Source organism: Loxodonta africana, chromosome 24 (assembly GCF_030014295.1).
Source record: "Loxodonta africana isolate mLoxAfr1 chromosome 24, mLoxAfr1.hap2, whole genome shotgun sequence".
Taxonomy (NCBI): Eukaryota; Metazoa; Chordata; class Mammalia; order Proboscidea; family Elephantidae; genus Loxodonta; species Loxodonta africana.
The window spans coordinates 40,562,325-40,584,802 of record NC_087365.1 but is presented as its reverse complement, the minus strand read 5'-3'; the positions used below and the strand labels follow the sequence as shown (position 1 = coordinate 40,584,802).

General features: G+C 44.3%; 1 protein-coding gene across 2 annotated transcripts in view; it reads left to right on the top strand.

The window, feature by feature from the left end:
• The first annotated feature begins 11,553 nt into the window (after positions 1-11,553).
• Positions 11,554-22,478, top strand: part of ZHX3 (zinc fingers and homeoboxes 3) — a 130,811-nt gene continuing 119,886 nt past the window's right edge. For both annotated transcript variants that reach the window (XM_003411549.4, XM_010591688.3), the window contains exon 1: positions 11,554-11,642. The gene's annotated coding sequence lies outside the window, so the exon portion shown is untranslated. The remainder of the gene's footprint in view (positions 11,643-22,478) is intronic.

The window sequence follows — 22,478 nt, the reverse complement described above, 5'->3', positions numbered from 1 at the left end:
GCACCATAAAAATTATTAAAAAAAAAAAAATACACTGTACTTAGAAGAAACAGCTATCGTCAATATATTCTGTCTTTTTAATCTGCTTTATTCAGACCATAGCCTCATAGGAAATGCCATTCTTTATTTTTTACCACTTAGCACCAATAATAAAGTATCAACAATAAAAGACTTTCCTTAATACCTGAGATCTTCTACTTAATATATTTTTGTCACCTCCCCAATGATGCTTTTCTTGCTTATGGACAAGGAGAGGGCAAGCACAGTGCTACTGCTCCTAGCAAAATGAATACACAAGTGATTTTAGCTTAGAGACAATACTCAAGCAGCAAGAAAGTTTATAAAGTTCCACTTAGGTTGGTTGAAAACAGCTTCCTCTATCTTGACAACAAGTAATTTATGGAAAGCTTTTCATACTTTGGCCTGAATTGGTAGAGACTCTTTTCTAATTTGTAAAGTTTATAAATTCCTTCCTACAAGCGTCTTGCATACACATTGGAACTTGAGGTTCTACACCTTGGTCCTTATTTATGTCTCTTTGCCAGAGAAAATCAGACTATACTTCCTCGACCAAGGATGGGAAAATGACTACCCTATCCCTACGCAGTGTGGTTTCCATTAAGTAGGAGAAAAGGTTTCTTTCTCAGGACATGTTTTCAACTCTGGCATTAGTTCTCTAAACCCCTGCCTAAATCAAACACATGAATCTTCAAGTTCTTTTTACTTAGCTCAAAATATACCTAATCTTATCGGCACTAGCTATAAACAAAGACAGAGTTCCAAGGAATAATTCTCAGAGTTAAATTATTTTGCTTAAAAAATAGGATTAAAAAGCTTGGCTAAGGTGAGCTTCTCTCCACCCCAACACCTTAACAGGCTTTGTTTATCTACATTTGGTACAGAGGAATAATTCTGAAAAAAAAAAAAAAAAAGGTTGTAGCAGTACATCAACAGGGAAATGCCAGAAATTCAAGCTGAATTCAGAAGAGGATATGGAACAAGGGATATCGTTGCTGATGTCAGATGGATTCTGGTTGAAAGCAGAGAATACGAGAAAGATGTTTACCTATGTTTTATTGACTATGCAAAGGCATTCGACTGTGTGGATCATAACAAAGTATGCATAACATCGCAAAAAATGGGAATTCTAGAACACTTAATCGCGCTAATGTGGAACCTGTACGCAGACCAAGAAGCAGTCGTTCAAACAGAACAAGGGGACACTGCATGGTTTAAAGTCAGGAAAGGTGTGTGTCCGTGTTGTATGCTTTCATCATATTTACTCAGTCTGTATGCTGAGCAAATATCCTAGAAGCCAGACTAGATGAAGAAGAATGTGGCATCGGAATCAGAGGAAGACTCATTAACAACCTACAATGTGCAGATGACACAACCTTGTTTGCTGAAAGCGAAGAGGAATTGAAGCAGTTACTGATGAAGATCAAAGACCACAGCCTTCAGTATGGCTTATGTCTCAACATAATGAAAACAAAAATCCTCACAATTAGATCGATAGGTAAAACCATGATAAACAGAGAAAAGATTCAAGTTGTCAAGGATTTCATTTTACTTGGATACATAATCAGCACCCATGGTGGCAACAGTCAAGAAATCAAATGATGTATTGCAAAAGACCTCTTTAGAGTGCTAAAAAGCAAAGATGTCACTTTGAGGACTGAGGTGCACCTGACCCAAGCCGTGGTATTTTCAATCACCTCATATGCACGTGAAAGCTGGACAATGAATAAGGAAGACTGAAGAATTGATGCCTTTGAATTATGATGTTGGCAAAGGATATTGAATATACACCATGGACTGCCAGAAGAATAAACAAATCTGTCTTGGAAGAAGTAAAGCCAGAATGCTCCTTAGAAGCAAGGATGGCAAGACTTCGTCTCACATACTTTGGACCTGTTATCAGGGGGGGCCCAGTCCCTGGAGAAGGATATCATGCTTCGTAAAGTAGAGGGTCAGCAAAAAAGAGGAAGACCCTCAGTGAGATGGATTGACGCAGTGGCAGCAACAACGAACTCAAGCATAACAACAATTGTCAGGATGGTGCAGGACCAGGCGGTGTTTCTTTCTGTTGTAAAAGACGTTATACCATGTTGTCGTTGTTAGGTGCTGTCAAGTCAGTTCCAACTCATAGCGACCCCATGACCATAGAATGCAATGCTGAGCCCATTGTTGCAGCCACTGTGTCAATCCATCTTGTTGAGGGTCTTCCTCTTTTTCGCTGACCCTCTACTTTACTAAGCATTTTGGGAAAAATCAGGTATTTTCCAGAAAGCATGACTATCTTTCCAAAATACTTCTGGACTCCTTCATTTTTCCCAAGGTCTTCTCTTAGTCCTTACTGAAAGCATTCCTTTGATATGCCTGCCCTGTTACTGTCCTTTTCTCTTCGTCAGTTGTTATTTGACCCAGCACTACCAGATCCTCATCTGTCGATGGTTCATGTAATTCCAGCTGTTCTCCAACATCACTTTCATCGACTTCATAAAATTCTACATCTTCGGCAAGTTTTGCAGTTTCCCTTTGCACTTCATGTGCATTCTATTGTCAGAGGTCAAGGTTATCTGGCAGCAGAACGCTTTTTAAACCAAAGTCAGTTTCTATTACATCTCTACTCAAAACTCTCCGATATTCCTAGCCTCATGCCTCTCACCCCTCACCCTACCTCCCAGATCACCTCTCCTATTAGGCTCCCCTCACTCACTCTTCAGTGGCACAGATCCTCAAACACACCAGTCACATTCCTGCCTTTCCACTGGCTCTTCCCTGTGCCGGGAATACTCTTCCCCAGATACCTACATGGCTTTCTCCCTCACCAACCTCAATACTACCCAAATGTCACCTTCTAGTGAGGCCTACCCTGGCAACTCCCATCTACCTTTCCCTGTCCTTTTTCCAATAGCACTAATCACCTAACATTTTATATAATGTGCTCGATTATGAATGTAGGCCCCATGAAGACACGATGTTTGTCTGCTTTCACTGGTATATCCCAAGAACAGTGCCTGGCACATAGTGTTATTGTCAGGTGCCATCAAGTCAATTCCAACTCATAGCAACCCCATGTACAACAGAAGGAAACACTGCCCAGTCCTGTGCCACCCTCACAATCATCTCTGTTTGAGCCCATTGTTGCAGCCACTGTGTCAGTCCATCTTGTTGAGGGTCTTCCTCTTTTTCACTGATCCTCTACCAAGCATGATATCCTTCTCCAGGAACTAGTCCCTCCTGTAACATGTCCAAAGTATGTGAGATGAAGTCTTGCTATAGTCACTTCTAAGGAGCATGCTGGCAGTACTTCTTTCAAGAAGATTTGTTTGTTCTCCTGGCAGTCCATGGTATATTCCATATTCTTCACCAACAGTGTACATGCTAACAGTTATGGTGTTGGTACATGGTAAAATCAAAACCCTGTTGCCATTGAGTTGATTCCAACTCATGGCGACCCTATAGGACATAGAGCTGCTTCCACAGGGTTTCCAAGGAATGGCTGGTGAATTCAAACTGCCAACCTTTTGGTTAGCAGCCAAACCTTAGCCACTGCGCCACCAGGGCTCATTGAGCACATAGAAAGTCTTCAGTAAGGATTAGTGAGTGTTCATATCCTTGATAGCATTGCCGCTGGCTTGCAGTCCACATCCCTTGTTGCTGGCCTGTTTGCCTCTGGTCTCTTTCCCCAGTGCCCTTGGACCCTGCCCCAGGTGATATGAGTTGTCCAGTATCTCCTGACTCAGTAGTGCCTTCTGAGGATGCCAGTGTCTTGATCTCCCCATGTCTAAGCCAATTCTCCAGCGTGTTTGAAATGCTCAATTCTAGCTTTTTCCTCCCTAAGGGCAAGGGGTATGGAGTATCTAATACCAGGGAAAAGGAGAAGGGAGACAATAAAGGAGCCATGGACAGAGTGGAGAGGGTAAAGAGAGAAAATGGTCACAGATTTTCCTGGGGTCCCCTCCTCATCAGTTCTTCTAGCAGCTCCACGGAGCCACCAGCAGGGGGCGAGAGCTGTGTGCCCAGGTCCTGAGCTTCGTGCCACGTGTTAGAAGCAGTCCTGTTGAGTCATGGAACGCACAGCCACGCTGCTTTGTCGAGTTTGGTGTGTGGAGTATTTTTGTTTTTTACAGCCCAGCTGTCTGTGTAATGACTTCCTTCCCGTGGCCTTGTTCACCGAGGTGTCCCCGAGCGACCAGCTGAGTCACTGCATTCCTGGCAGCTTAAAACACTGGCCCAAGCACTGAGGACCAGTTCTTCAAGTCGGGGGACCTTTGGAGGCTGCCAGGAAGTGCCCAGGAAAGACAGGCTGTAGAGCTCCCATCATAACCTGCACTGCTCCCCAAAACATGACTTAAAAAAAGTAGAAATAGAGAAGAAAGTCCTCCTGTTAAGTCACTAGGGAATGGCCACAGGCCTGTGGCACAGCCTGAAGAATTACTAGTCAGTGACCAAGAAGTCAAATTCAGGCGGGAGGTGGGTACTAGTAACCAACAAGCATTCCCTTTGACTTGTAGCGTGAAGGGTCGGTAACCCAAGTGAGGGAGACTGGGAACTCTCATGCCCACTGGTGGGAAGGTAAACTTGCTCAGCACTTTTCAAAATAAGCTGGTAAACAAAAAACAAAGCCCACTGCTATCAAGTTGATTCCAATTCATGGCAACCTCATGTGTTGAGGAGTAGAACTGCTCCATAGGGTTTTCTTGGGTGTAATCTTTAAGGAAGCAAATCTCTAGGCCTTTCTTCCTCCAAGGTGCTGGTGGGTTTGAACCGCCAACCTTTAGCCTCCAAGGCACTGGTGGTTTGAACTGCCAAACTTTAGGTTAGCAGGCAATTGCAAACAGCTTGTGCCACCCAGGTACCTAAAATAAGCTGGTAGTTCTTAGTAAACTATTCATAGGGCACATAGGACAGCAATCTCACTTGTGGACACATATTTAGAAGAGAGCTTGCTCAGATCCGTAAGAAGACAAAACCAGAAAACCAAACCCATTGTTGTCGAGTCCATTCCAACTCACAGTGACCCTATAGGACAGAGTAGAACTGCCCCACAGAGTGTGCAAGGCTGTAATCTTTACAGAAGCAGACTGCCACACCTTTCTCCCACAGAGCAGCTGGTGGGTTCAAACTGCTGTCCTTTCAGTTAGCAGCCAAGCGCTTAACCATTGTGCCACCAGGGCTCCTCCTAAGACGACAAGGAGGAGGATGTTTATTATGGTATGGTTCATAGTATAGGGAATGGAGGAAGGTAAGCCTTGGGGGGGTGAGTTAGTAGAACTTGGTGGATGTGTTCCTTGGAATTCTGCCAGCAGTGAGACGCAACCAACTAGATGTATATACAATAGCATGGATGGAACTTGAATAATGGTAAATGGGGAAAACAGCTTAAAGCACAATATTTTTACAGTTCTATTGTGGAATAATTGATGTACAATAAACTGCACATATTTAAAGTATACGATTCGAGTTTTGATTTGTATATATCCATGAAGCCACCACCATAACATATCACCCCCAAAAGTTTTCTCATGCACCTTTGTAATGTACCCCTCTTCTACCCCATCCCCAAGTAACAACTTAATGTAAATTATAGTTTATATTTCCTAGAATTTTACATACATGGAGTCATGTGATAAGAACTCTTATTCTGCCTGGGTTCTTTCATTCAAAGGAGCCCTGGTGGCACAGTGGTTAAGCACTTGTCTGCTAACCAAAAGGTTGGCGGTTTGAACCCACCAGCTGCTCCACAGAGGAAAGATGTGGCAGTCTGCTTCCATAAACATTACAGCTTTGGAAACCCTATTGGGCAGTTCTACTCTGTGGTATGAGGTCCCTATGAGTCAGAACTGATTTCGGTGGCAATGGGTTTGGTTTGGTCTTCCATTCAGCATCCATGTTGTGTGTATCCATAGCTGGTATCTTTATTTTTGTGTAGTATTTCATTGTATGGATGTATCACATTTGTTTATCCATGCACCTGTTCATGGATATTTGAGATGTTTCCAGGTCTTGTATATTACAAGTAAAGCTGCTACGAACATTTGTGTCTAAGTTTTGTGTAGATAATATGCTTTGATTTTTCTTGAATAAATACCTAGGAATGGAATGGCTGGGTCCCACTTTAAGAAACTGCCAAACAGTTTTCCAAAGTGATTGTATCACTTCACATTTTCACCAGCAGTATATGAGACTTCCAGTTGTCTAGGACAACATTTTGATGTAAAATATGTAGGGTTATTTAATTTATAATATCATAGTTGCAATATTATAGGGGGCTTATGGAAAATAGGAGTGAGGCTTTGTATGGACAGAATATCTTATAGTGCTTTGAACTGAGGGGTTGGACTAATTTAACTCTGTACCTACCCAGTACTTAAAAAAGATGGTGGTGGGAGAGAAAAAAGGGGAAGGTTCTGGAAGGGAATATTAACATCCCTTGACTTGGAGAGACCCAAGGTGTGGGTGGGCCGTGGGAGAAGTAGAAACACTGGGACTCTTTGGCACCACAGAATGGCCAGTTGATCAAGTCAACTCCACCTTCAATCTCTGGCTTCTCAACCAGCCAGGGAACCTGGGGATAATGAAGGAAATACAAGGAAAGGCTCCATCCAAGCTAGGAGAGCTCGATCTAATTATTATGGTGAGGAGAATATCAGGCACTGATTGATATAGGTCTGGGTGATAGGCCTATCCCTGATGGCAGTTAATACAAGGCAAAAGAGGTTACTTCAGCTGGCTTACAACAGTCAGGGTTTAGCCTCAATGCTGTGCAACGGGGAAGGGGATAGACTGGATGTTGGCAAAGTGCATCAGTCGGGATAGGCTAGGTTTTGCTGTGGTACAAATAAGCCCAAATATTGTTTTTACAGCAACAAACGTTTATTTCTTGTTCACACTGTATTTCCACCGTGGGTCAACTGGGGTTACTACTACATGTCTTCTCACCCTGGGATCCAGACTAATGAAGTTGCCGCCATCTCAAGCACTGTCTGTCGCTGTGACAGGGGGAAAGCACATATGGCAAATCACCTACTAGCTCTTACGGCAGGGCTTCGAGCTGGTTTTGAAGAATTTGCATTTCCACCCCAGATACCCTGAATCAGAATCTACAGTTTAACAAAATCCCCAGGTGGTTCTTATGTATAATAAAATTTCGAGAACCACTGCTCTGCCAGTGGCTCTCAGAGTTGGTCCCTAAGCAACAGCATTAGCATCTCCTGGGAACTCGTTAGAAATGCAAATTCTTAGCAGGGCTTCGAACTAGACTAACCCGCTCAAAGCCCTGCTCTCGCCTGAAGGTTAGTGGTTTTGAACCCACCAGCCACTTAGCAGGAGAAAGATGTGGTAGTCTGCTTCTAGAAAGGCTACAGCTTTGGAAACCCTATGGGACAGTTCTACTCTGTCTTGTAGGGTTGCTATGAGTTGGAATGGACTGGATGGCAGCAGATTTGGTTTTGGTTTTCATCTTTTTATTGGGGGGGGGACTTCCTGTTTTGAATGCTACCTAAAAAAAAAAAAAGGCTTCCCTACTGTGCAGAAATCAGGAACTCAATAACTATTTCCTGTGTCACTATCAAAAAGTCTCCCTGAGATTTTTTTTTATTGTACTTTAGATGAAGGTTTACAGAGCAAAGTAGTTTCTCGTTAAATGATTAATACACGTTTTGTGGTTGCCAACCCCACAACATGTCAACACTCTCCCCTTCTTGACCTTGGGTTTCCCATTACCAGCTTTCCTTTTCCCTCCCGCCTTCTTATCCTTGCCCCTGAGCTGGGGTGCCCATTTAGTCTCATTTTGTTTTATGGGCCTGTCTAATCTTTGGCTGAAAGGTGAACCTCAGGAGTAACTTCATTACTGAGCTAAAAGGGTGTCCTGGGGGGCATACTCTTGGAGTTTTTCTAATCTCTGTCAGACCAGTAAGTCTGGTCTTTTCTTTTTTTTAAGTTAGAATTTTGTTCTACATTTTTCTCCAGCTCTGTCTGGGATGCTCTGTTGTGATCCCTGTTCAGAGCAGTAAGTGGTGGTAGCCGGGTATCATTGAGTTGTGCTGGACTGAATCTAGTGGAGGCCATGGCAGTTGTGGTCCATTAGTCCTTTGGACTAATCTTTTCTTTGTGTCTTTGGTTTTCTTCATTTTCCTTTGCTCCAGACGGGGTGACACTGCTGGAGTATCTTAGATGGCCGCTCACAAGCTTTTAAGACCCCAGATGCTACTCACCAAAGGAGAATGTAGAACATTTTCTTTATAAACTATGTTATGCCAGTTGAGCTAGGTGTTTCCTGAGACCATGGTCCCCACAGCACTCAGCCCAGTAATCTGGTGCCTCATTTCCCTGAGATTTTACTACCACATGGAGTAAGTAGTCCTATGGGGGAACTTCTGTTGTAAAAGATCTCCTCAACTTCAAGCAATTCCCTTTTTTCTGGTAATTGCCCATAGCTTGATCCACAGGGTTGTGTTCCTGGCAACTTTCATGACCTACAAGCTGGCTATGATTGTTCTGGTAGTGGGGCTGGGGAGGGCAACTGATTCAAGTTGAGTCAATTAGTGCCTCTTCTCTGGGATTTTGGAATTGGAATGATTAGGGATTTTAAGTCTTTTTCTGGGTAGCTGCAATTGTGTCACGTACTTGGGGGTGTCTGGTAGCCATATTTCCCACTGTATTACCTGGAAGCAGAGAAAAGTTTGCTGAGAGAGTCCCACCGGTTCTCCTTGCTCTGGATGCCCCAGAGCCCAGAAGCCCAGCAGATGTCTTGTCCCTGGCCTCTGAACAATGTCTCAAAAGCCTTAATGTAAATTCCCCTTTTATTGTCCTTAAACTGGCCCAATGGGCTACTGGTACTTGCAGCCAGCAAACTCCTAACCAGTGCATGTTCTTTGCCTCTAGACCCTGGCACAAAAAAAAGGTCACAGGTGTAGCCTATTCCAATGCCACGGCTCTCAGGTTGTAATTCTACTGCAACAGCTATACTTCTGGCAGTTTCTTTCCTGTTCAAGAATGCTCATCAGAATGTGAGTGACTGAAATTATTACAGAGATCACCTGGAATCTGCTTTTTTTTAAAGGGAAAAAATTTGCCTCCTTGGTTAAACATTATTTGTGACACAGCTCTCAACTCAGGTGTGTCTGGATCCGTTGCATAAAAACCACTGGTGTTAACTGATATGGACATGCTGTTTCTTCTGCCTGGAGTCCCTCCTCATCAACTCTTCAGACTCAGCCCTAATGCCACCTCCTCTGGGAAGCCTCCCCTTACTTTCTTAAATTCTGTTAATTGTACCCTTCTCTGTGCTTCCCAAGGCAGTTGGCACATCCATCTAGTATTGTATATTTTCTGCCAGAAATATCTCTTTACGTGTCTGTCTACTCCAAAATATCATGTTCCTCAGGGTTTGGGAGAGTGCCTTGTTCACCTGTTTCCCACAGTGCCTAACTCAGAATAGATGCTCAGAAAAATTTGTTGAATAAATGAAGTTAAATTGGAGCAATATATCCTCTATATATGCTCATTCATTCAAGAAATAATTGAGTACTTTCTACACGTCAGACCATGTTCCGGATGCTGCAGGTGGACAGACATCCCTGCCCTCAGGGACAATGCAGGTACTGTTCAGGTGACAAGGGCTATGAGGAAAAGTAAAACAAGGTGAGGGGATACAGAGTGATGGGGGTTCTGGGACTTGATATTTTAGTAGAGTGGTCTGGAGAAGTCCTTCTGTGGAGATGACTTTTGAATAGAAATTTGGGACTAGTGAGAGCATGCACCTTTCTGATATCTGGGGGGAGGAAACAGCAAGTGCAAAGACCCTGAGGTAGGAGCAAGCTTGCATGTTCCAGGAGCAGGAAGGAGGCTAGTGTAGCTGGAATGAAGGGTAGAGTGGAATCCTGGAAAGAGGTGCACTCAGAGAGGTGGCGGAGGTAACAAAGTCAGGGTGGGGGCAGCAGATCACTTAGGATCTTGGAAGTCCTTGAAAAGATTTTGGTTTTCACTCTGAATGAGATGAAAAACCACTGGAGGGTTTAGTACAGGAAAGAAACATATTTTGATTGAGGTTTTAACAGAGTCCCTCTGGCTACTGTGTTGAGAACAAGCTATATGGGAACAGAGTGAAATCAGGAAGAGCAGGTAGGAGGCTACTGCAGTAATCCACACTGAGAAAAAATGAGGGGTCAGGTGAGGGTACTAGCAGTGGTGCCAAGCAGTTTGAAGTAGCATATGTTTTAAAGGCAGAGCTGACAGATTTTGCTAATGGATTGCATGTGGGATATGATAGGAAGTGTTAAGGATGACTCCAGTGATCTGGCCTGCATCACCACAGGGTGGAGTTGACATTAACTGAGATGGGGAAAAACCAGGAAAGGAGTTGAGGGCCAAGTCCAGGAGTTTAACGCTGGACTTACTAAATTTGATATATTGCTCAATATATATGTATAAGTTCACTGCTTTTCAGAATCTGAAGATTATAATGCAACTTGAGGTTAAAGTCAGCCCTTTTTATTGAAAAGTTACTACGCATAAGTACTGTGTAAAATGTTTTACCTGAACTGTCATTTGATCCTTTCAGTAGTCCTTTTGGGTTAGTTACTAATATTCTCATCTCCCTTTTATGGATGAACATTTAAATACCCAAATATTAAGTCCAAAGTCACTGAGCCAATAAGATGCAGATGTGGTATTCCAGCTCAACTTCAGGGGCTTGCTGCTTATTAATCCCTCGATTCTAAAGGTGGGGACCACTCTTTGACCATATTTGCTACAGACGTAGGATCCATAACAAAAGGTGCCTTGAATGTGTGACAAAGACTCAGAAGAGGGTCGCATCCCATTACCTCTACCCTAGGCGGTTACAAGTTGCAGAGTAGAAGCAAAAAAGACACAACTGTTGGACCTGAGGCGGCTGCCGGATTCCTGAAAGTTTTCAAGTACCGGAGGATTCAATGTTAAGAATGCGGTGATCAGAGGCTTTTCTTTTTTTGAGAAACGGAAGAGACTTAGAGCTGCAGTGAAGCGCTGGGTGGGATAAAGAAAGAGCAGCCCCTGGCGCTGTTCGTTGGGAAACACTGGACTTGGGGAGGCTGGCAGGGGCCAGGACGCCTACCCTGCCTACATCCTTTTGAAAGCTTAGCCTGGTGTGGCCCTCCTTAAGTGGTGCTCTAGAGAGACCAGGATATGGAGTACAAAAGCCGGGAACCTCTAGACTCGCAGCATCCGCCCACTGCGCCCACGTCCCTCCGCCCCACAGCCACAGCTTGCACTGGGTGACAGCAGGGCAGACGCCCGCGCATGCGCCCAGGGGAAGGGCCATTCCCGCGACGTCAGGGGGCAGCCTGCTCCAAAGCTCCGCCCCCTGAGCGCCAGAGGCGACTTGGGCGGGGGGCCTCGGGCCACGCCCCCAGTCAAGCCGAGCGGGGCCGAGTGGAGCCGAGCGCTTCCGAGCGCGGCCGAGCCGAGCCGAGCGGCCCGGAGTCCGTTGGTGCAGCTGCGTCCCCGCCGCTCAGCAGTCCGCGGCTCCGGCGTCGCCGCCGCCGCCGCCTCCGCGGGGCCTGCGCCGGCCGCCCGGCCGCCCGCCGGGAGGAAGGTCGGGAGCGCGGGGAGAGTGGCCCGGCCGCGGGCGCCCCCGCCGTCGCCGCTGCCAGGTGAGCGCCCTCCGCGGCCCGCCGGCCCCGTGTGCCCCCGCGGCTGTCAGTCCCCAGCGTCTGTGTGTCTCTCTGCCCGTCAGCCCCTTATGTCTGCGCCAGCTCCTGCCAGCCACGCCTGTCCCCAGCCCTACCCGCGGTGCCGGCCAAGCCCTCCCGCCCGCTGCCCCCCGTCTTTCTGTCAGCCGCCAGCACCCCCTTGTGGGAGGCCCCGCCCCTTCCCCCCGAAGCCCCGCCCTCCACCCATCTGTCATCGCCCCCCTCCCAGGTTTAGGGGCCTCGGGGGCCTGTGGGTGGGCCCCTGGGTGTCAGTGTGCTCCCCGGGGACCACAGGGTTGCGAAAAGCGGCAACATGGGGAGGTGGTTGGAAAGGGGGTGTCGGCAGACGCCCGCCTGCCCGGGTGGGAGCGTGTCCGAATGTGCGCCCCGTGTGAGCACCGCGTGCGCGCCGGAGGGGTGGGAGGCAGGGCCTGACAGATGTGGGACGAGATGCTGAGCGGCCGAGAGCCACTTGCTCCCACTCCTGCGGGCTCAGCGCAGCACGTTGGGATATGGCAGCCCGTGGTTCTGGTGTAAAGAGCAGTAGCTCGCTCCGGGCGAGCAGTTGGACCGGGACTCGAACCATTCGGGATAGAGAACAAACCTGGGTCCCTTGTTGGCCCATTTATTTGCCCTAAGCAAAAACAGTAAACCTGGGCCCAATGTTCCCGGCTGCCGGAATCGGGTGTGAGCGGCGTTTGGGGCTTGTTCAGCTTCCCAAACTGGGATGTTCATTCAGAGAGGCTTGTCGGAAGTGACTAGGGAGTGGGTGGGATGTGAGGCTTGGTGGAAAGTGTTTGAGAGCTTGAGTAATTTTGACTTGCATGGTTTGCATTTCTGAGCAGTGATTGCCCTGGGCTTGTGCCCTGGGAGAAACTGTTACGTGATTGGGGGTAGGAGGGGGGAGTGGGAGGGTGTTAGGTAGGCAGGGCTTCCAACTGCTTCAACCCCTGCTGAGAATTTGCATTTCTAACAAGTTCCCTGCTGAGAGTATACATTTTCCACCCCAGATATACTGAATCCGAATCTACAGTTTAACAAGATCCCCAGGTGATTCTTATGTATAGCTTCCTGGGAACTTGTTAGATTTCCTAAATATTTATTCATACGGCCTCCACACATCCTTAATTTAAAAAGGGACTACAGTAGTTTCCATTTATGATCATCCCTTGGTATCCACAGGGAATTGGTTCCAGGATCCCCCCAAAACCAAACCAAATCAAACCTGTGGTGATTACAACTCATAGTGACTCTATAGGACAGAGTAGAACTTCCCCGTAGTTTCCAAGGAGCACCTAGTGGATTCAAACTGCTGACCTTTTGGTTAGCAGCTGTAGCACTTAACCACTATGCCACCAGGAGGAATACCAAAATCCAAGAATGCTCAAGTCCCTTATATAAAATGGCGTAGGATTTCCATATAGTCTACGCAGATCCTTCCATAAACTTTAAATCATCTGTAGATGACTTCTAATATCTAACACAGTGTAAACACTGTGTAAATAGTTGTTTCATCACAATTGAAGACTTGCCCTGGAAGATGGCCTTTCTCTTCTGAGTTTCTTGAGCTCCTCTGGGAACGATGTTGCTGCCTCGACATCAGCCGATTCTCCCATGGTCTTGAAATTCTAGAGGCTGCAGTGCTTTACAGAGCTAGCCAGCCATCCCTTACTAGCCTGAAGCTCCTTCCTCTCACTCTCTTCAACCCCCTCACAGTAGTGCTCGTAGAGGCTAAGTGCTCCTTTAGGAATTTTGCCATCAACAGGGATATGCTTCTGTGACATGTCCTCTAGCCACACACTTAATGCTTTCTCAGTCATTGCGAGCACTTTATCACAAACCAGAGAGATGGTTTTTGCTGTTGTGGGGAGAGCACTAACACTTCATGACTTTCACCTTCTTTCTGCTTTATAGTACAAATGCTGGATTCCTTCTTACCGACCTTGCGGCCCACTTTGGCAAGTGACACGCCACTTTTCAAAAGATTTAAGATTTTTGTTGTGGAGAGATAGCACTTTATGCTCCCTCTTAGCCTTTGAAGGATTGCTTTGACCATTTAATTGCTTTTTAGGAGCCATTTTTTCACAGAAACAAAGGGTGCACACAACACAATTATCAAATGAATGAGATGCTGGCTGAACAATGCGCAGACAATGAGTGCTGGGGAGAGACTGACAAAGAAAAAAAAAGCAAACAAAAAAACCTGTTGCTGTCTATTCCGAGTCAAGGTGACCCTATAGTACAGAGTGGAACTGCCCCACAGGGTTTCCAAGGAGCACCTGGTGAATTTGAATTGCCAACCTTATGGTTAGCAGCTGCCACACGTAACCACTATACCACCAGGGTTTCTGTGAACTGGTGGGAGGCTACAGCAGGGTATGTCTACATATCACTTCATTCGAGTGGATTCAGCTTAGTGCTTGTCATGGCAAACTCAAGTTTTGCTTTTTGGAAATTGTCTTCTTCCCCAAATATTTTTGGTCCATGGTTGGTTGAAGCCATGGTGACTTAGAGTTGTAGTAAGGAGCCCCGGTGGCATTGTGGTTAAGCTCTCAGCTGCTAAATGAAAGGTCAGTGGTTTGAACCAACCAGCCACTCCGTGGGAGAAACATGTGGCAGTCTGCTTCTGTAAAGATTTACAGCCTTGGAAACCAATGGGAGTAGTTCTAGTTTGTCCTATAGAGTCACTATGAGTTGGAATCCACTCCATGGCAATGAGTTTAGTTTTGGTTTAGTATTGCAGTACAGGCAGTCCCCGGTAACAGATCTGTTCCTGAGGCTTTACGTTGAATTTGTAAGGAAGTTGGAACAGGTGCGGAAGGTTCTTGTTTAGCCTTAGTGGCGCAGTGGTGAAGAGCTCAGCTGCTAACCAGAAGGTTGGCAGTTCAAATCTTCCAGCCGCTCCTTGGAAACCCTATGGGGCAGTTCTACTCTGTCCTATAGGATCACTATGAGTCGGAATCAACTGGATGGCAACGGGTTTGGTTTTTGGGGGTTTTTTTTTAGTGCAAGAAATGGCTTGAAATCGTTTCAGTGATTTAAAAAGCCACACATGCAGCAAGTGGAGGTGATTGTGATGAAGAATTCGTTTTATGTGGGGGGTTGGTTCAGTGTTTCAAAGGGAAGGCAAATTTATGTAACATTACAGGGCAAGTAGGAGTTCATAACCCAGCGACTGCCTGTGTTTCAAAACTAAGAGAAAATGTGTCCTGAAACAATTGGTATTTTGCCGGATAATTGTCAGCCATGAGGAAAGAGCCAAAAGCGTATTTCATTAACTGGAACAATTTATTTGGGCTTAATTTGTTTCTAAGAAACATACAGTGGAAAAATCCAGAAGCAGCAAAGGAGTATCAAAGAGACTTAGGAAGTGAATGAAAAGGACCCTTCTAGTGCTGCCTTGGAAAGATGGTATCAAAGTTGCTGGGGAGGACAGAGCTACTATGTAATGATAAACATATTAACCAAGTTGGTTTTGTGACCTTGATACATTGAGCAATGCTTGATTTGTGCAGTGGTTCGTGACAGGCAAACATTGCATTGGAAACGGGTAATTTTTGGAGAAAATGCTCCCCAGGTTGTTTTTATTTTTTTCCCCATATTTAAGTAAGATTTCAGACTAGGGCAGTTTCATAGTGGAGTAGATTTTTTTAAAAAGATAACATTAAAAAGTAATTTATGTTTAATGTAGAAAAATTGAAAAACAAAGAAAAGTGTAAGAAAAAAAAAAAAAATCCCACAAACCACAGCAAACCAGTTTGGTATTTGTCCTTTTAGTCTTTTGTTCCCATGTATAAATATTTTATTTTCTTACAAAAATACTACAGTACTGTAGGACTGTTTTATTGTATGTTGTTTTCACTTATAGTGAGAAATACATCTTGATTTTATGAATAGAAACTCGTATCACTTTATGATCCTTTTAACAGGTAAATCATCATGTGAATCCTCTGTTCAGAGCCCTCAGTAGCATCTCATCGTAAAGTAAAACCTGAAGTCCTTGCCCTGACCTATCAGGCTACCTCTCTGTCCTCACTTCCAACCTTTCCAGACTTTTTTTTTCTATATTTCTTTGCTGTTCCTTAAGACAACAACAACAAAAAAACTTTAAGCCTGCTCCAGTCTCAGAGCTTTTGCATTTGCTATTCCCACTGCCTGGAGCTCTAGTCCGTAGATATTATGGCTGACTCCCTCACTTCCCTCAGATCTCTGTTCAGATTGTTACCTTCTCAGGCCTTCCCTGACTACTCTGACTGTACCCCTTCCCCCTACCCTTCGTGCCTTTTCTTATTTTTATTCATAGCCTTTACCACTTGGTAAAATACATATTTGTTGGCTTATCATCTTTCTTCCCCCATTAATCTGGAAGTGTGAGTCTTTTCACTGATGTATCCTCAGGGCTCAGAACATTACCAGGTACATAGTAGGTGCTTAATGTTCGTTAAATGAATGAATAAATGCTTATTATCCATTCACATGACTTTCTTGGTAGCCTCCTAGACTTCTAGATAACCGTATCATGAGGTGGAATAAGAATACCTCAAAAGTCAGGAGTTTCTATGCCTTTCCATATCTGAGAAGAATTTTATAAAGTGAAGCTTAAGATCTTAAAAAGAATTAGTCTCGACTTGAACAATTGAGGAAAGGAACGTTTTTGGCAAACGTTACCGGCTCTCTTTACGCTTTATTCCTTGTGTTACCTTGGAAATCTTTGAAAAGTGTAAGGTGTCCTAGTTATGTTTATAGCTGTGATTTCAGTTTTGTGGATCTTAGTGATAGTATAAGTCTCAAGAACATTAGTGGGTTTTTTTGTGTCAGCCGATACCCAGAGATATAATTGCAGCTTTAATGTGTTTTCATTTGGGGAATAGCTGTTATATTTACTTATTTTCCTGGCAATTCTATCCTTTTCAACTCCCTGCTTATCAGTTTCTGGATGACCTAGCAGGTATACTTATGGTCCTTTTTTTTTTTTTTTTTTAAACATTTTAAAATAAATCCTTGACCTTTTGGGCATTTCGTATCTCTCATGTGACTCTTGAACTGTCTGAAAGTACCAGTTTCATCTTTCAGGATGAAACAACATCTGCAGTGAAACGTGTAATTGCATTTTCATTTATAAGGATGGTAAAAGTTTTACCTTGGGGTAGAATTTTTACAGAGAGGATATAGTGTGAGTGTAAGCTTTTTAAAGGCTTGAACTTCAGGTAGGCTACTTTTAATTTTTCATGAGCTCCTGAAGATACTTTTTGCTCTTAAGGGGATCTCTGAACACAACCCAAATGGGGACCTTCAAAAACTTTTCATTGACCTTATGGCCCAAGTATACAAGAATTTAGGGGAAAAAATAGTAAAAAAAAAAAAAAAAATTATTTTTTCAAGACCTAAAGGGAATTTGTTAAGAATTTTTGTTCTGCAGACATTTATCGAGCATGTACTCGGGGTACTTCTATGTATTTTTTCGTGGGCTACATTGCCCTGTTCAGTTTTAGATTACCAACCTGATTTCTTTTTTCTTTCCTCAGTTGGCTACCTTGCTTCTGTCATCTTCTTCTCTTCCTAAGGGATCTCATCCATTCCCAGGACTTTAATACCCTCTGCATGCAAGTGACTCCCTCAGTTACATCTCCTGCCCAGACTGTTGTCCAGTTCCAGGCTTGCATTTTCAGATGCTGCCTCATAGTCCTCTCAAACTTCACATCTCCAAAATTGATCTCTTTAGCTCCCACTCAAACTTTGAAGTTTGTACTCCTCATTCCTTACTCCTCTCCCCCGCCAGTCTTCCCTGTCGACGTAATCACTGTCCGTTCATTGTCCAGGCCAGATACCTGAAGTAGTCCTTGATTCCTCCTGTTCCCACACCCAAAATCCAAACCATCAGCATGGCTTGTCAGCCTAGCCTCCAGAACATCTCAAATTCTTTCCTCCCTCCATCCTCCTAACCAAGCCACCGTCTTCTCTCAGCCTGACAATTGCCCTGGCCTCCTAGCTGGGCTTCCAGCTACCATTCTTGTCCTCTTCTAACCCATTCTTCCCACAACAGCCAGAGTGATCCTACTAAAAAGTAAGCCAGATCGCATCATTCTCCTGCTTAGTGGCTTCCCACAGCACTTAGACTTATACCCATACTTCTTACTCTGACTTTCAGGGCCTGAGTCGCCTGGCCCCTACCTCACTCTCTAACCTCTACTCCTTGCTCAACATGCTCCCAGCAGGTTGGAGTGCCATCAGTTCCTCAAACATGCCAAGTTCTTTCTTTGTACAGGCCCTTCCTCTGCCCAGCACTCTTGCCCCTGCTCTTCTCTCATACAAAGAGACCCTTCTCAAATATTCGGTCTCTGCTAAAACATCCTGTGGGGTAAAGTTTTACCCTAAGAAAGGTGGCCTTTGTCCTTGGTACCAGAGAAATAGCCCTTGGAATAACTGAGGTGCCTTGGTCTGGGACTTTCAGGCCACACCTGAGGATTTGTGCTAGCAAGTATGATCTGGTCTGATCAGAAAAGACTCATCTGGCAGACCAATATCAACTAGCCTCAGGAGGCATGATTTAGCCTGTCATGCAGGACTGGCTAATAAGAGCCTGGAACACTAAGGCTCAGGGAGCTTCCTGGTTGGTGAAGGGTAGGGTAATGTGCCCTGTCTGAGGCATGGCAGCTCTGCGTTGGGAACTCTCCCATACCTTGCCTGTGTATCTCTTCATTATAATGATCCTGATTTATGTCCTTTTACTATAATAAAACTGGTAGTTGTACATATAATATCTTCCATGAGTTCTGTGAAAGTGAGGGGGACCCAGTAGGTGAAAGTGAGGGTGTTGTGTGGATGTCCCAAACTTACAGCTGGTGTCTGCCTGTTTGGCAGTCTGAAGGGCAGTGGCTTTTTACCTTGTGAGATCTGTCCTAGCTCTGGGTGACTAGGGTCAGAGAGAGTGTGTGCCACATAGACAGCTGGCAACAGAAATGATTGAGAAGTGGAAAGGTGGGGCCTGGCTCAGTCTTCACATTTTGGGGATTGAATTCATGCAGATTCTCATTCTTGAAGCTGTTATCATACATTCCTTCCTCAGAGAAGCCTTTCCTGATGTCACTTAAATTCCAAGCATTTCATTTATTTGTTTGTTCCTATAAGAGCAGGAACGCCTTGACCTATTTTATGGCTATAGCTCCAGCACCCATCACTCTGCCTAGAATCCAGTGGTGCAGGGCCTCAAAATATTTTGAATAATTATAACAACTACCTTTTTTTGGAGGCCTTGTATGTGCCAGGTACCCTGCTAAGTGCATTCAAGCATTATCTCTTTCAATCTTTGCAAGAACTCAAATGAGGTGGTCGTATTATTATCATTCTTTTGTTAGTTGAAATAATCGAGCTTAGAGAAGTTAAGTAATTTCTAAAGTTACACAAATAAGAAAGTGGTAGAGCTGGGTATTGAATCTGCATGCTCTGACTTTACAGTCTTCCCATTTATTCATTCATACTCCCTTCCAATATGAATGTGTGAATGCATAAGTATGAAATATGCTATAATACTAATATATGACCAGTCCTCGCATTTCTATTTCTAAGCATATATAGGAATATAAGAAATAAGAACACTTAGGTTAGGGTGTTACATTCTTTTGGGAAATTTCTGTGACCACTATGCCAAAGCATATAGGTTAATTTGCGTACAGGCTCTGTGTTTTAATTTTACCTTTGCCCCTTTTCTAGCTGTAGGCCCTTGTCCGAATTACTTAACATGTGTAAGTCTATTTTTTCAGCTGTAAATGGAGGAAAACAGTAGTTTCTACATTAGGAGGTCATTGTGAGGAGTAGAATTATACATAAAAACCAATCAGTGTTAGCTACTATTGTTATAAGGAACGAAAACCCTCAGGAAAAGACACGTAGCCCTATCAACAAATTAGAGTTTGGGTAAATGTGAAAGACAGCCAATAACTAATTTATGTGTGTTCTTTCACTGACCCTGGTTTTACATTTATAAAAATTCATGGAATTGACTCTGACTTAGGATTTATACTTATTTTATTGATGTGTGACAACTTCATGTTTGTATTTAAAGCTGTTAAATGCTTGTGAGGTAAGGTAGCTTGCTTTCTTTCTTAAAGCTTCTTCCCATCTTTAGAAGGGTTCTCAGAGGAGAAAGATCTTCGGAGAGACTGGCCATACCATTTTTTTGTTTTTCTTTTTACCATAAAGGTACTCACTACCATTTCTGCTTATTTCAGTAATGTTTGTTACTAGGGAGCTTACTTCCGATAATCTACCAAGGGAACAGTAGGCCCAATGGGCTTGGCAGTTCTTATGATGGAGTAGCTAGTCAGAGAGCATTTTTGGGTGGGATGGCATTTAAGCAAGTGCTAGTCTGATGGCTTCCATCATCTCCATGAAACAGAGTATGAAGTTGTCTGCTAAGAGTAAGTGGGAAAAGGTCAGAGGAGAAATGGAATTTGATACAGATTGAAGTGAGGAGGAGGGAGAATGGACTAGGGGCAATGTCCATGATCTCTAGGCAATACTCAGGGCCCTGCTGAGGTAGGCGACCATGGACTGATTGGGGGTGCCACTAGTCTTCACCTGCATTGTTTTAGGAGCAAAGAAGGCATATAGTTGGATTGAGCCAGTGTTGCGGTTTGCAGGGCAACAGGCAGAAAGACAGTGGAACAGGGGAATTGAGAGTATTGGGCAGGGAGTGAATAAGAGGATAGATCAGGGTGTCTAGGCCAGATAAGGAGGAGAGGAGGATCAGAGATCTTGACGAAGGTAAAGAATGGGTGTATTCAGAGTGATGGAGTAATAGGATGTGGTCAGAGAGGAACAAGTGAATGGAAGACTTCAGAGTTGGAGCAATTAATTACTAGGCATGACAGATCCCTGGGTTTTGCTATAGACATGAATAGCTGAAATGAAGTAAAGGTTAATAAAGCCAAGAAGGTGAAGAAACTGAGAGGCCAGAGTCTTGTTTGGGTCATTTTTATAGTTAGAAAAGCCATCAGAAATGCTGGCAGGATATCTAGGTTAGAGCAAAGGAAGGTGGGCGAAGTCTTCAGCGAATAAACAGGGATTGACCTGAGGTCAGAGATACCAGCAACAAGGAGAGATGTTCTGGCCATTCTGCAGGTGCCTTAGGGGACCAGGGGATTCTATGGGAGGGAGGTAGAAGAGCAATGACCTAGAAGATTTATTGGTTACAGGGTCTCTCTGGAAGGAGTCAGCCTTGTTCTGGGTTAATTAGGCTTCTGAAGGAATCCCAGTTCCAGGGAGCAGCCACTGGTGACATGTAGTATTGTGTTTCTGAACTTGCGTGGTCATGAAAATTAGCTGAGAGTGCGTGTTAAAAATACAGATTCCAAGGCTCCATCCTTGGCCCGCCAAATTAGAAATTTCTAAGCAAGGGGTCTGAGAATGTGTTCTTTTTTAACTCCACCCCCAGTAATTCCTTATAAATAGGCAAGTCTGGGAAATGTGCTGTAGTGGTTAAGTACAAGGGGTCTGGAAGCAGACTGCCTGGGACTGCAGCAAGGTGAGACTGGAGGGAGCAAGCCTTAGCCCATGAATCTTAAAAGCTTGGCTTTCCAGGTCCATCACATAGCAGCAGCAGTGAATTAAGGGAATACGCCTGAGAGGCAAGCACACTGACAGCAGCAAGAAGGGACAGCTGGGAACAACGGAAACAGAAAAGCTATACAAAATAATTCAAAGTATGGCAGTTCGAGGACATTTATTGTAGAGGGAAACAGTCCTGTTTACCTCAGTCATCTCTGCAAACAGTAATTGATCATAGTTATTATTCTGTTCAACAGGAATAAATGAATAGGTCAAATTATGTTTTGGTTTGTTCAGAAACAGAGCCCTGGTGCCGCAGTGTTTAAGACCTAGGCTGCTAACCAAAAGGTCGGCAGTTCAAATCCACCAGCCGCTCTGTGGAAATCCTATGGGGCAATTCTACTCTGTCCTATAGGGTCTCTAGGAGTCGGGATCTACTTGACGGCAACAGGTTTGGTTTTTGATTTTTTGTTCAGAAAGGCTGAGAAGGAAACAATACAGTTCAGAAAGCTTTTCATCATAAATGAGCATATTTTAATGCTTTAGTTATCCATAAAATTAACTTATGTGGTATAATTCTGTCTCTTAAATGCTGGATAAAGAAAGATTTACTTAATGATAAGCCAAAGACATGATAACCTCATGGGGCCGTATGTATGATTAGACACTTAATATGATGCCAGCAGTCTTACTGTCCCATTCTCCCTATTTTCACCAAGAAAATTCTCCTTTCCATGATGAAGAAGAAGAATCCTGTAAAAGAATAGCTTCTGGGGAAGGAACCTGGAGTTAACGGTTCATGCATAACTCTTTGGCTGACCACTGAGAGTCCCCTATTGCCAATAAGGAGGTTCTGAGTTTGAGTTGCAGTGTTTAGAGTACTTAAAACCATGCTTAGAACTCAGTTTGTCATACTGAAACACTAAAACTTTGGGAAACAAATGTTGTCAGCCTGGCTAAAAGTGGTTGCTATGAACTTGGAGCCTAAAACTTGATTTGCTTTAGCATGTGTTCCCTGTCTTATTTTCTCTTAGCCTGAGAAGCCTGGCTTTTTAACTGGTGAACTGAGTGCCAAACATGGGCCTAACCATCTCGGTTGTATTCCTGTCACTTAACCACATCCTTCTACCCTGCCATCTTCTCTCCCTGGTGTACTGCGGGAAGCTAGTTGAATGCACATCTTGAGACCTAGAAAATATGGCAATGCCAACTAAACCAGAACTTTTCAGCTTGTACATTGAGATTTTCAAA